General features: G+C 40.8%; 1 pseudogene across 1 annotated transcript; it reads right to left on the reverse strand.

Moving 5' to 3' along the window:
* Positions 1–1,021: 1,021 nt before the first annotated feature.
* Positions 1,022–1,750, reverse strand: LOC308239922 (metallophosphoesterase MPPED2-like; annotated as a pseudogene). The gene has a single exon. The product of its transcript is annotated as a metallophosphoesterase MPPED2-like (transcript).
* Positions 1,751–15,131: the final 13,381 nt, after the last annotated feature.

Here is a 15,131-nt window from a genome sequence, read left to right on the forward strand (position 1 = left end):
CTTCCATTGATTCAACTTTCCTTACAGTGAGAATGTGAGGGGAAGTCTATTACCAAGCTGACTTTCGTTGAAAAGACTCCTATGAATCTGGGCCCCATCTGCAGAAAAAAAGCATGACCAAGAAAACAACAATAACAAAACATCAAAAAAATAAAACTGTTCAAACAATACTCTTAAAGAGTAGTGCAAATCTGGTTGGTTTTTAAAACACTGCTTACCTGTTTTCTTTTTGTTCCATCCTAAAGCATATTAAAATAGGACTTTTACTTCATTTTTAAAATCTTTATTGTTGAAAGTATTAGATATATGTCCCTCTCCCCCCACCATTGGCCTCTTCTATTCAGCCTCCGACCCCCACCCCAGGCCTTCACTATTGTCTGTGTCCATGGATTATGCATACGTTTCTTTAAAAAAGAAAGCTTGGCTCTCCTTTGGAAAACACTAACAACTTACAATGGCATGGCCTTTGAGAAAATAGAAGTCATTTTAAAAATTCACAATGCTCCTCTGATTTCAAATGGATACCCTATTTAAATAACACTAATAAGACTATCTACACTAATAAAAGAGAAATATGCAAATTGGCTGTACCTCTGTGACACCCATCAGCCAATCAGGAGTGAGTATGCAAATTAACCAAACAAATATGGCGGGTTAATTTGCATACACAGGTGCAGAGCGTCTGGGCAGGATGCCTGCTATGAGGGGGAGGGCGGGGGGCGAGGGAGTTACAGGAGCAGCGCTTCGGCCGGGAGCGAAGACTGCAGGCTCCCAGGCAGCCGGGAGCGAAGCCAGGGAAGGAAGGCTTATTCTTGCATGAATCTTCGTGAAACAGGCCTCTAGTTAATAATAATAAAGAAGAAGCACAGCCTCCATCATCATTTTGTTGTTGTTGTTCCAGCGATTTACAGAAAGGGCTCACAGGATTTGGAAATAAACAAGTCAGAGAATGTAAATTTATAATTAGAAAAAATGGAAGTTTACAGACCTTCCCTCACATTCCAATTGGGCATTCAGAGCTTCAGGAACCCTGTGGGTTTGGAAGGTCAAATATAATTGGAGGGTTGGTCTGACTCTGCACGCTCAGGCATTAATGTACATTGTGCAACTGTTGGTCATGATGCCTTAACCTACGTGAATTCAACCAAGCACGTCCAGCTTGAGTTGAACTCGCCTCTGGACTGTGTTTAAAGGCTCCACACAGCCCACTCTCTGAAGCACCTTTGGAACCCAGTCTCGAAAACCTAGAGGAGGTCAGTGCATCTTGAAAATGTCGATGCCCTCATGGATGAGGTTCCATTTGTCCAGCAGAAACTGACCTCTGGGTAAGTTAAAGCCCCTTTCATTAAACCACGGGGACTTCACTGCTACCTGCGAGTCTCATAAGTAAATAGTTTGTCAGGAGAGAATGAACGTTGTCAAAGTCCTCTAGTTTCAATTTGGACATAGAGGGGAAATGGTAGTACTCTTGTTTAATGAGGTCTGCCATGAATTCCTTACCAAATGTCAGTTCACGATTCCCAGCAATCACTACTTTATATTCATATGGCAGGTATATCTGAGATGCAGACAAACTGTGTGTGGCCCCTGATTTTGGAGTGTCATATGGGATGGGGTCAACTATATGTACATGTGACAGCTGGAATCTGCTCTGGTAGATGTTGTAGTGAATGAATGCCTGGGTGGGGTTAGAACTGCATTCATCCACGGTTATTGTAACTTTCTCTTGAGAAGGAGTCCCATGTGCCATCCTTCTCCCTATAGTCATGAGCAATTCACAACTTTCCAGAGCGAAGGATGAAAGCAGGTATGGTGCATTTCAGCCAACCGCTGAATCCAAGGATCAATACTGCTGTGCACTGTGCCCAGGGAACAGGCGATCCATCACAGAGCAGTAGGAGTGGGCGAGAGGCAGGCTGGGCATTGCCGGGGCAGGGGGCAGGGGACAGGGAAGAGGGTGGCTAGGGGCTCTGGTGGGCCAAAACCTTCGACCTCTGAGGTCCCTCCAGGGGCTGGCCCTGTATAATCTTATTAGCCAATGTCACCCCAATAAATTTAATTAAAAGATAAAACAAAAGTTATATAATGCAAAAATGACAAAAACTCTTATAGAGGCTAAAGAGGAGCATTTTATAATGATTAAATGTTCAAACCATCAGGAAGATATAACATTATAAATGTACATGTACAGAACCATAGAGCCTCAAATACATGTAACAAAAACTGACAGACTTGAAGAATGATATAGATAAGTCAGAAATAATAATTAGAGACCTCGATTCCCACTTTTGATAATGGGTAAACTACCAAGAATAGCAACAAAAAAGTAGAAGACTTACTAAAACTATAAACAAACTAGAACTAACAAAAATCTATAGAATACCTCACTCAAAATAGTGGAATACTCTTTGTCCCAAGCACTCAAGAAATATTTTGCAGGATACAGCATATTCTAAGACAAGACTCAATATGTTAGATGTGAATCCATAAAAATCCTAGAAGAAACCATTGGCAGCAAAGTTGCAGGCATCTCTCCTGGCAATGTTTACAGATACATCTCCCTAGGACAATGGAAACTAAGGAGAAAATAAACAAATGGGTCTACATGAAAATGAAAAGCTTCTGCACAGCAAAAGAAACCATCAACAAAATAAAAAGAGATCCCACTGCATGGGAGAACATATTTGGCAATGATACATCTGATAATGGGTTAACCTCCAAGATTTACAGGGAACTCATACAACTTTAAAAAAAGAAGATAAACAATCCAATTAAAAAATATGAAAATAGACACTTCTCCAAAACGGACATACAGAAGGACAAAAGGCATATGAAAAAATGCTCAAAGTCACTAATCATCCAAGAGATGCCAATCAAAACGACAACGAGGTGCCACCTCACACCTGTCAGAATGGCTATCAACAAATGACAAATGTTAGCAAGGTTGTGGAGAAAAGGGAACCCTCGTACACTGCTGGTGGGAATGCAGACTGGTGCAGCCTCTATGGAAAATAGTATGACGTTTCCTCAAAAAATTAAAAATGGAATTCCCATTGACGCAGTGATCCTACTTCTAGGAATATATCCTAAGAAATACAAAACACCAATCAGAAAGAACATATGCACCCCTATGTTCATAGCAGTGCAATTCACAATAGCTAAGATTTGGAAACAGCCTAAGTGCCCATCAGCAGATAAGTGGATTAAAAACTGTGGTACATCTACACAATGGAATACTATGCTGCTGTAAAAAAGAAAGAACTCTTACCTTTTGCAACAGCATGGATGGACCTGGAGAGCATTATGCTAAGTGAAATAATCCAGTCAGAGAAAGATAAGTATAATATGATCTCACTCATATGTGAATCTAATGAACAACATAAACTGATGAACAAAAATAGACCCAGAGATATAGAAACATGGAACAGACTGTCAAACCTCAGAGGGAAGGCAAGGGGGGCGGAGATTAACCAATTAACTCATATGTGTATATACATAAACCGTGAACACAGACTATAGGGTGGTGAAGGCATGGGGTTGGTGCAGGGCAGGGTGGGAGAGAATTCCTGAGTTGATAGCTCTAAAGGAAGATGCTGCACTTGCCTCCTTTAATCCATTTTTAAACCTGTTTGTTTTCTTAAAGCCTTCACTAAGGATTGATATGTACCATTGTATGGGCAATTTTAAGTCAGCTAAGGTAATAACCTTGTGTATGAACATTTTCCAAACGTCCATGAGGCTATTGAGGTCCTAGGAAATTGATAGAGCAGTTGTGATAAATAAAAACTTTTCATCTAAGTCTCCCTTACTCCATAACATAGATACTGACATGATAGGAAGCTCTTGGATTATGAAAAGATAACTAAGTTTTACATTTTAGAAGATGGACTCAACCTGGCTGAAACAAACTGGTTGATAACTTTAACTGGTAAACTGTTGTTTCTCTGGTATATTCTTCAGGATTTTTCCACTAAAGATTTTTTTTTATTTGTTTCACATTATTGTTGCATAAGTGATCACTTGTCAGTGTTCCAAATATATATTGGCTAAAACTAGTAAGTGCCCTAACTTAGATGATTTTTGAAACCTATGTACTGTTTGATCCTCAAACTTTTACATATCTTAGCATGAGGACAAAGAAATAGATTGTACATTGTGGCTTGAGAGTCTGTACATTTAGACCAAATTTGTTTTTGCACTGTCAGTATGACAAATGAGTGAAAAATTAATACACTATTGGAATTTTTATTTCATTTTTTGATCCAGCTTGTATCAGGGCTGAAAATGTTAATTTATGTTCATGATAGTGGGGCTTTTTTAAAATGTCTACATTATTTCTAATAAACTGTTGGAAGACTTCTTGGCTGTCCTTTTAAATGTCTGGTTTACTGTAATTTTATGTATTACCATTTACTGGAATGGAGTTATTTTTACTTGAGGAAGAATTTGGGAATATTTCTCTGTTTGAAAAAAAAAAAAAAAAAAAAGGCTTGCTGTAATGCCAGAAGAAACATTTTAAAAGTTGATCTGTAATAGCAAGTTGTAGAAGCATTTTGCAGCAGTTGGAAAAGTAAATGTGATTTGATTGAAATAAAACTAAATATGTTGTCCTCAGAGGAGGACAAAATGGCAGCAGAATAGACAGACATGTCCCCAGCCTTGTCCCGGAGCAAATAGAATGAGCAGCTGAAACAAATAACACCCACCCTGAATTGGCAAAGGAAACTCAGCTGGTGAGACAATTTGCAGTCAGAAGGGCAGAGGACCCCTGGAGAAAGGTAAAATCAAGGATCTGGGCAGGAGAGATCTGCCAGACCTCTGAGCCCAGAGGTTCAGAGGGAAACCACACGGCACAGAGCTGAGTTCCTTGGGACAGGCACAGCGTTTGATTGTGGAAAGGAGGTCTGCGGGATTGCGGGTGGCAGGGGATTCTAGATCTGGGTCCACAGACATGAAAGACTGAGCCCAAAGTGGGCATCCTGAAGGGCTGACCAGACCGCACAGTGCCAGCAGGAGAGAAGCTCACAGAGGCGCAGTCTTTCCCCTCTCTGTGGCCTGTGCTTTTCTTCACTAAACCTAGTTCATAGGACCTTTCGTATATAAACTAGGCTGGGGTGCAGGAGAAGGTGCGGACTTGTGGAGTCTGGGGAGAGGCTGGGGAGAGGAGAGGGGCCAGGAGAAGTTGCAGTGAGACTGGCACTGAGTAATACCTGAGCCTGAGACCTGGGCAGCCATTTTCTCCTGAAGAGATAGCCCCTCCCTCCAGTCTCAAGGCAAGCAATACAACCCACCCAGAATACATCCTATTTGGTACAAAAGATTAACAAAAAATCTGAATAGTCCCTGAGAGTCCAAAGGGACTCACCTAAAGAGAGGCCTTCAGTCCCAGCAACAGGAAATAGAAACCACAGACAGTACAGAAGACTGTGATCTTAAGTCAGTAAAAGGAACAACACTTCACTTTTTCATTTTTATTTTATTATTATTTTGTTATTTCTTTTTTTTCTTTTTTTCTTTATTTTCCATATTTTTCTTGCTTTATTTTCTATTTCTTTTCGCATTATTTTTCCATCATTTCATTTTATTTTATTTGCTATTTTTTATTTTTATACCATTTTAAATCAATTTTTATGTGAATTTGTTATTTTTTTAATTTAATAAATCTTTATTGTTCAGATTATTACAATTGTTTCTCCTTTTTACCCCCATAGCTCCCCTCCACCTGGTTCCCACCCCACCCTCTGCCCTTACCTCTCCCCCACTGTCCTCATCCATAAGTGTACGATTTTTGTCCAGTCTCTTCCTGCACCCCCCATACCCTTTCTCCCTGAGAATTATCAGTCCACTCCCTTTCTATGCCCCTGATTCTATTATATTCACAAGTTTATTTTGTTCCTCAGATTTTTAATTCACTTGATTTTTAGGTTCACTTGTTGATAGATATGTATTTGTTGTTCATAATTTTTATCTTTACTTTTTTCTTCTTTCTCTCCTTAAAGAATACCTTTCAGCATTTCATATAATACTGGTTTGGTGGTGATGAACTCCTTTAGCTTTTTCTTATCTGTGAAGCTATTTATCTGACCTTCCATTCTGAATGATAACTTTGCTGGGTAGAGTAATCTTGGTTGTAGGTTCTTGCTTTTCATCACTTTGAATATTTCTTGCCACTCCCTTCTGTCCTGCATAGTTTCTGTTGAGAAATCAGCTGACAATCATATGGGTGCTCCCTTGTAGGTAATTAACTGTTTTCCTCTTGCTGCTTTTAATATTCTCTCTTTGTCTTTTGCCCTTGGCATTTTAATTATGATGTGTCTTGGTGTGGTCCTCTTTGGATTCCTCTTGTTTGGTGTTCTGTGCGCTTCCTGGACTTGTAAGTCTATTTCTTTCACCAGGTAGGGGAAATTTTCAGTCATTATTTCTTCAAATAGGTTTTCAGTATCTTGCTCTCTCTCTTCTTCTGGCACCCCCATAATTCTGATGTTGGTACACTTGAAGTTGTCCCAGAGGCTTCTTACACTATCTTCAACTTTTTGAATTCTTTTTGCTTTTTGCTTTTCCAGTTGAGTGTTTTTTGCTTCTTTGTTTTTAAAATCTTTGACTTGATTCTTGCGTTCCTCTAGTCTGCTGTTGGGTCTCTGTATAATATTTTTTATTTCAGTCAGTGTATGTTTAATTTCTAGTTGGTCCTTTTTCATATTCTTGAGAGTCTTGCTAAATTTATTGGCCTTTTCTAGGATATTCTTGAAAAGCCTTATAACCGTGGTTTTGAATTCTATATCCAGTTGTTTGTTTTCCTCCATTTATTTCGTTTGTGATCTGTTTCTTCATCTCCCCATTTTTCACTGCTTCCCTGAGTTGGTAGGGTAGCTTTGTGTGCTAGGTGTCCTACATGGCCCAGTGGGTCGGCCTCCCCAGTTAACCTGAGGTGGACACTCTTGGTGCACCCCTTTGTGGACTGTGTGTACAGCCTTGTTGTAGTTAAGTCTTGATTGTTGTTGGTATCACTGGGAGGAATAGACCTCCAGGCCAGTTGGCTGTTAGGATCAGCTGTGTCTATGCTGGGAGAAGTTCGGTGCTGGAGACAGCCTTATAGGATTAGACTTGCAAAATTGCAAAAGCCTCTGTGCTCAGCTTGGATGGGGTGGAGTCTCAGGGCGGAGCAGACAGTCTTGGCTTCCTGTCAGCCTTGCACTTGCGTGCGCGCGCCTCCAGACCTCTGTCTTCCGTGACTCCCCTGAGTTTCCACCTGACAGTCCAGATTCCCCCTGTAAGAGTGTGGGTCCCCAGGGGCTCACCCAGAACTGGGATTCAGTGCAGTTGGAACTAGGGTTCAGTGCAGTCAGGAGCTTCTGACTCCCTTCTGCTAGGGAATGCCTGTGGCAACCTCTGCATTCAGCTTTCTCTGTGAGCACTCGCGTGCACGCGCTCGTGCCTCCAGACCTGCCACAGCTCCCCCGGGTCTCCGAGTCTCCGTGTGCCTTTCTCTGTACCTGACAATCCAGACTCCCCTTGTATGAGCCTGGGTCCATGGGGTTTCGCCCGGAACTGGGTTTCAGTGCAGTCGGAACTGGGTTTCAGTGCAGTAGGGGGCTTCCTTCCCCCTCCTGCCAGAGAAAGTCAGCCAGGCACTCAGTCGCTCTTCCTCTCTGCGCGCATCTCCGTACCTCAGCCCTTTGCCACTCCTCTGATTCTCCGTGAGCTTTCCTCTTTCCTTCTAGTTGTAGAATTTCCACTCAGCCAGCCTTCCTGTGGTTCTGGATGATGTCTGTTCGGTCTTTTAGTTGTAATTTTGAAATTGTTGTGCGATGCAGCAGTTTAGGTGCTTACCTATGCCGCCATCTTGGTTTCTCCTAGTGAATTTATTATTATTATTATTATTATTTTCTTCTCATTCTCTTACTTCTTACTCACTCATCCCATTTCTACTTCCTCTATACTGAACTGAGGTCCTCCCCATATTCATCCAATTCTTAACCTTATCTTCTGTATATAACCTCAGCCTCTACAGATTCTTCTCCCACCCTCTTTTCTGGGTGTTTTCATTTTTTTTGTTTATCTGTTTGTTCTGTGGTGTTTTCTCCCCATATACATACTGTATATTCTGCTTTTTCTTCCTTTTTCTTTTCTCTCATATCTTTTTTTTCTCTCTTTGATATCATTTGTGCTCTCTTTTCTCACCCCTAATTCTCTTTTCTCAGGAGGTCACTTATATTGGGGTTATCGATGTTGTGAGTACATTCGTGTTTGGTTCCATATGTGTTGTGTCTTGTCGAGGAGAATTTTATCTTGTCCGGCCAATGTGCTAGAGAGCGAGCCATATAACCAGACACCCGGAGAGGAAACTCCATCTACGAATGGGTCAATAACACCCCAGACCCAACTACAAAGGCAGGATAAAGGCAGCAGTGATGGAGAGAGTGTGAGTGAGTTAGGGAGCAAAATAGAAATATGTGGTCATGTGGGATGTGTGTATATGTGTGTGTGTGTGTGTGTGTGTGTGTGTGTGTGCACATGCACATGTTTGAGCCACAGTTAGATCCTGCACGATCTTTAGGGGCAGGCAAACTGGGCTCTCCTAACTAGGCAGCCTCTGCTACCATTGCAAACAGTACTGGGATGATGGCTCTTGCTCAGAGACCTCTTTGAAGGGGAGAGCTGCTGAAACTGGGAGCCCAGCCTCACCTCCACCAAGGGTGGCCTCAGATAACACCTGGGACTCTACAGCCACCCCTGCCAAGGACCTGCTACCTCGGTTGGGGTCCCACCCAACCAAGTCTCCAGCCACCTCGGGCACAGGCTCCTGTGAGTTCTGAAGTGCACTCCCCTCTGACCGGCCCAACACTTTAGCCAAGGGCACTGCGACCACATGAGCAGCAGACACGTGAGCAGCCCAATCCTGTCCAAGGAGCAGCTTCCCTGTGAGCAGCCCACCCCAGGATTAAGAGCAGCAGCCTCACATGGCCTGCCCCTGTCCAAGGACAAGCAGCTGTGTGAGTGGCTGAGGAGCAGCAGCTGCATGAGAAGCCCGTCCACAACTTAGGAGAGGCACCCCTGTGCAGCCCATCCCAGTCTGAGGAGCAGCAGCTGTGTGTAGACCAAACCCTACACTCGTCCAAGGAGCAGCAGATGTGCAAGCTACCTGCCCTGGTATGAGGAGCAGCAGCTGTGTGAGCAGCTCTCCCCACCCGAGGAGCAGCAGCTCTGCGAGCAACCTGCCCCCATTAAAGGAGCAACAGACTCACGAGCAGCTCGTCCCCATCCAAGGAGCAGCAGACTCGTGACCAGCACACTCCGGTCTGAGGAGCAGAAGCTGTGCAAGCAGCATCCGCACACCAGCCAGAGGAGCCAACATTGCTATGAACAGCACCCACCAGAGGAACAGCTGCCAACTGAGGAGCAGCCACTGCTGTGACCACCAGAGGAACAACCGCAGCCTGAGGAGCCACTGCCACCCAAGGAACAGCCCCTGCACAACTACATATCTAGATCCGTTGGAGAGGTCGAAAGTGGGTAGACAAAGAAACCCCCAAAGGAACGAAAAGGAAGAATCACCAGAAAGAAAGCACAGTACAACAGAGGCATGAAATATGTCAGAAAAATAATTCAGAATAAGGGTCATACAGTTCATAAACCGGATGGAGGAAAAAAATCAACAAATTATTAAGAATCAAGAAGAAATGGATGAAAAATCAATAAATTATATAAGAATCAAAAAGAAATGAAGAGTGATATAGCTGCAATAAAAAAACACCATGGAAAGTTTCAACAGTAGACTACGAGAAGCAGAGGACCGAATTAGTGAATTAGAAGACAGGGAAGCAAAACACACCCAAAGTGAACTGCAATAGGAGAAAAATATTAAAAGACTGGAGGAAACCCTAAGGGAGCTATGGGACAACATGAAATGAAGTAATATACGAATAATAGGGGTGCCAGAACAACAGGAAGAGGAACAAAGGTTAGAAAACCTATTTGAAGAAATAATGTCAGAAAACTTCCCTGATGTGGGGAAGAAAAAAGTCACATAAGCACAGAGAGTCCCAAACAAGATGAACCCAAAAAGACCCACACCAAGACACATCATAATTAAGATGACAAATGTTCAGGACAAAGAGAGAATCTTAAAGGCTGCAGGAGAGAGAAAGAAATTTACATACAAGGGAGCTCCCATTAGATTATCAAATGATTTCTCAACAGAAACACATCAGGCCAGAAAAAATGGAAGGAAATTTACAAAGTGATGCAAAGGAAGGAATTGAATCCAAGAATACTCTATCCAGAATGCGATCATTCAAAATAGAAGGGGGATAAGGAGATTCACAGACAAAAAAAGGCTAAGGGAGTTTATCACTACCAAGCCAGAAATGCAAGAAATGCTAAAGGGACTGGTATAAAAAGAAGAAATAAAAAGGTAAGAAGGAACACAGGCACAAAAAATAAAAATGGCTACAAACAAGTACCTATCAATAATAACTTTATTTTTTTTTATCTTTATTTTATTTTATTTTTTTTTCAAATTTTTATTAAGGTATTATATGTGTACATATCTTACCATTGACCCCCACCCCCACCCCACTCCCATACATGCCCTCACCCCCCAATGTTTTGCATCCGTTGGTTACTCTTATATACATGCATATAAGTCCTTCAGTTGATCTCTTATTTCCCCCACCTCTCCCTAACCTTACCACTGTAATTTGACAGTCTGTTTGATGCTTTACTGCCTCTGTAACTATCTTTTTGTTCATCAGTTTATAATGTTTTTCATTATCCCCAAATGAGTGGGATCATGTGGTATTTTTCTTTCATTGACTGGCTTATTTCACTTAGCATAATGTTCTCTAATTCCATCCAAGTGCCTACAAATGGTAGTAATTCCTTCTTTTTTACGGCAGCATAGTATTCCATTGTGTAGATGTACCATAGTTTTCTGATCCAGTCATCTGCTGATGGGCACCTAGGCTGTTTCCAAATCTTAGCTATTGTAAATTGTGCTGCTATGAACATAGGGGTGCATATATCCTTTCTGATTGGTGTTTCTGGTTTCTTAGGATATATTCCTAGGAGTGGGATTACTGGGTCAAATGGGAGTTCCATTTTCAGTTTTTTGAGGAAACTCCATACTGTTCTCCACAGTGGCTGCACCAGTCTGCATTCCCACCAGCAGTGCACGAGGGTTCCTTTTTCTCCGCATCCTCGCCAACACTTGTCGTTTGTTGATTTGTTGATGATAGCCATTCTGACAGGTGTGAGATGGTATCGCATTGTTGTTTTGATTTGCATCTCTCGGATAATTAGTGACTTTGAGCATGTTTTCATGTGTCTCTTGGCCTTCCTTCTGTCTTCTTTCGAAAAGATTCTATTTAGGTCCGTTGCCCATTTTTTTATTGGATCATTTATCTTCCTTTTATTAAGTTGTATAAGCTGCCCGTAGATGTTGGAAATTAAACCTTTATCAGTGATACCATTTGCAAATATGTTCTCCCATACAGTGGGGTTTCTTGTTGTTTTGTTGATGGTTTCTTTTGCTGTGCAAAAGCTTTTTATTTTGATGTAGTCCCATTTGTTTATTTTCTGTTTGGCTTCCATTGCCCTAGGGGCAGTATCACTGAAAAAGTTCTTTTGGCATATGTCTGAGATTTTGCTGCCTGTGGATTCCTCTAGTATTTTTATGGTTTCCCGTCTTATATTTAAGTCCTGTACCCATTTTGAGTTTATTTTTGTGTATGGTGTAAGTTGGTGATCTAGTTTCATTTTTTTGCATGTATCTGTCCAATTTTCCCAACACCATTTATTAAAGAGACTGTCTTGACTCCATTGTATGCTCATGCCTCCTTTGTCAAATATTAAATGCGCATATTGGTTTGGGTCGATATCTGGATTCTCTATTCTGTTCCATTGATCTATATGTCTGTTCTTGTGCCAGTACCAGGCTATTTTGATGACAGTGGCTTTGTAATACAGCTTGAAATCTGGTATTGAGATCCCTCCTACTTTATTCTTCTTTCTCAGGATTGCTGTGGCTATTCGGGGTCTTTTTTTATTCCAGATGAATTTTTGGAGAGTTCTTTCTAGGTCTGTGAAATACGCCGTTGGTATTTTAATGGGGAGTGCATTGAATCTATAGATTGCTTTGGGTAGTATGGACATTTTATTGATGTTGATTCTACCAATCCATGAACATGGTATGTTCTTCCATCTGTTTACATCTTCCTCTATCTCTTTTTTCAGTGTCCTGTAGTTTTCCGCATATAGGTCTTTTACCTCCTTGGTTAGGTTTATTCCTAAGTATCTTAATTTTTTTGGTGCGATGGAAAATGGGATTGCTTTTTTAGTCTCTCTTTCTGTAAGTTCATTGTTGGTGTATAGAAATGCCATAGATTTCTTGGTGTTAATTTTGTATCCTGCTACATTGCCGAATTCATTTATTAAGTCTGTTAGTTTTTTGATGGAGTCTTTCGGGTTTTTTATGTACAATATCATGTCATCTGCAAATAAGGACAGCTTTACTTCTTCTTTTCCAATTTGGATGCCTTTTATTTCTTCTTCTTGTCTAATTGCAGTGGCTAATACTTCCAGTACTATGTCAAACAGGAGTGGTGAGAGTGGGCATCCCTGTCTTGTTCCTGTTCTTAGGGGAAATGGTTTTAGTTTTTGCCCATTGAGTATGATGTTAGCTGTGGGTTTATCATATATAGCTTTTATTATGTTGAGGTATGATCCTTCTATTCCCACCTTGTTGAGAGTTTTTATGAAGAAAGGGTGTTGGATTTTGTCAAATGCTTTTTCTGCATCAATTGATATGACTATGTGATTTTTATCTCTCAATTTGTTTATGTGATGTATCACATTTATTGATTTGCGGATATTGAACCATCCTTGCATTCCTGGGATAAACCCTACTTGGTCATGGTGTATGATCTTTCTGATGTACTGCTGGATCCTATTTGCTAGAATTTTGTTGAGGATTTTGGCATCTACATTCATGAGGGATATTGGCCTATAATTCTCTTTCATTGTGTTGTCTTTATCTGGTTTTGGTATTAGGGTGATGCTGGCTTCATAGAAGGAGCTTGGAAGTGTTCCTTCCTCTTGAATTTTTTGGAATAGTCTGAGGAGGATAGGTTTTAGTTCTTCCTTGAATGTTTGGTAGAACTCTCCTGTGAAGCCGTCTGGCCCCGGGCTTTTGTTTGCCGGAAGCTCTTTGATGACTGCTTCAATTTCTTCCATAGTTACTGGCATGTTGAGCTGTTTAGATTCTTCCTGATTGAGTTTTGGAAGGTTATATTTTTCTAGGAATATGTCCATTTCCTCCAGGTTGTCCAGTTTGTTGGAATAGAGTTGTTCGTAGTATTTTTTAACAATCCTTTGTATTTCGGAGGGATCTGTTGTTATTTCACCTCTTTCATTTCTGATCTTGTTTATTTGGGTCCTCTCCCTTTGCTTCTTGGTGAGCCTGGCTAGAGGTTCATCAATCTTGTTTATCCTTTCAAAGAACCAGCTCTTGGTTTTGTTGATCTTTTGTATTGTTTCTTTGGTCTCTATGTCGTTTATCTGTGCTCTGATCTTTATTATTTCCTTCCTTCTGTTTACACTGGGCTTTTCTTGTTGCTCTTTTTCTAACTCTTTGAGTTGTTGGGTTAGGTAATTTATTACCCCTGTTTCTTGTTTTTTGCAGTAGGCTTGTAGAGCTATGAACTTCCCTCTCAAGACTGCTTTCGCTGTGTCCCATAGATTTTGGATTGTAGTGTTTTCATTGTCATTTGTTGTCATGATGTTTTTTATTTCTTCTTTGATCTCTCTGGTAACCCAGTCATGGTTTAATAGCATGCTGTTTAGTCTCCATGTGTTTGATTTCTTTGGGTTGTTTTTATTGTAGTTGATTTCCAGTTTTATGCCACTGTGGTCTGAGAAGATGCTTGATATGATTTCTATCTTCTTGAATTTGAAGAGACTTTGCCTATGTCCCAACATATGGTCTATCTTTGAAAATGACCCATGTGCACTTGAGAAGAATGTATATTCTGTGGCTTTGGGGTGAAATGTTCTGAAGATGTCAATTAATTCCATCTGGTCTAGTGAGTCATTTAGGATTGATGTTTCTTTGCTGATGTTTTGTTTAGAGGATTTGTCCAATGGTGATAGTGGGGTATTAAAGTCTCCTACTATGATTGTATTGCTGTCAATGTCTCCCTTGATATCTTCCAGGAGTTTTTTTATGTATTTGGGTGCTCCTGTATTGGGTGCATATATGTTTACCAGAGTTATTTCTTCTTGTTGGATTGCTCCCTTTAGTATTATGAAGTGGCCTTCCTTATCTCTTGTTATGTCCTTCAGTTTGAGATCTAATTTGTCAGAAATAAGTATTGTTACCCCAGCTTTTTTTTCAGTTCCATTTGCCTGGAAAACCTTTTTCCATCCCTTCACCCTCAGTCTGTGTGCGTCTTTTTTTCTGAGGTGGGTTTCTTGTAGACAGCAGATATATGGGTCGTGTTTTCTTATCCAATCTGTTACCCTATGTCTTTTGATTGGGGCATTTAATCCATTTACATTTAAAGTTATTATTGATAGGTACTTATTTGTCGCCATTCCTATTCTTTACCCCTGTGTTACTTCTTCGCTTCCTGTTTCTTTCTTTCTTTCTTTCTTTTTTTTTTTTTTTTTTTTTTTTTTTTTTTTTTACAGTAGACCCTTTAGCATTTCTTGCATTGCTGGTTTGGTGGTAATAAATTCCCTTAGTCCTTTTTTGTCTGTGAAGCTCCTGATTTCACCTTCAATTTTGATTGACAGCCTTGCTGGGTACAGTATTCTTGGATTCAGCCCCTTCCTTTGCATGACTTTGTATATTTCATTCCATTCCCTTCTGGCCTGATGAGTTTCTGTTGAGAAATCAGTTGCTAGTCTGATGGGGGTTCCTTTGTATGTAACTTTCTGTCTCTCTCTGGCCGCTTTTAAGATTCTTACTTTGTTGTTGGTGTTTGCCAATTTAATTATAATGTGCCTTGGCGTCGGTCTTTTGGGGTTCATTTTGCTTGGGACTCTGTGAGCTTCTTGGATTTGTGTGGGTTTTTTCTTCCCTATATCTGGGAAATTTTCTGTCATTATTTCTTCAAAGAGGTTTTCTATTC

Source organism: Plecotus auritus, assembly GCF_963455305.1.
Source record: "Plecotus auritus genome assembly, chromosome: X".
NCBI classification, from domain to species: Eukaryota; Metazoa; Chordata; class Mammalia; order Chiroptera; family Vespertilionidae; genus Plecotus; species Plecotus auritus.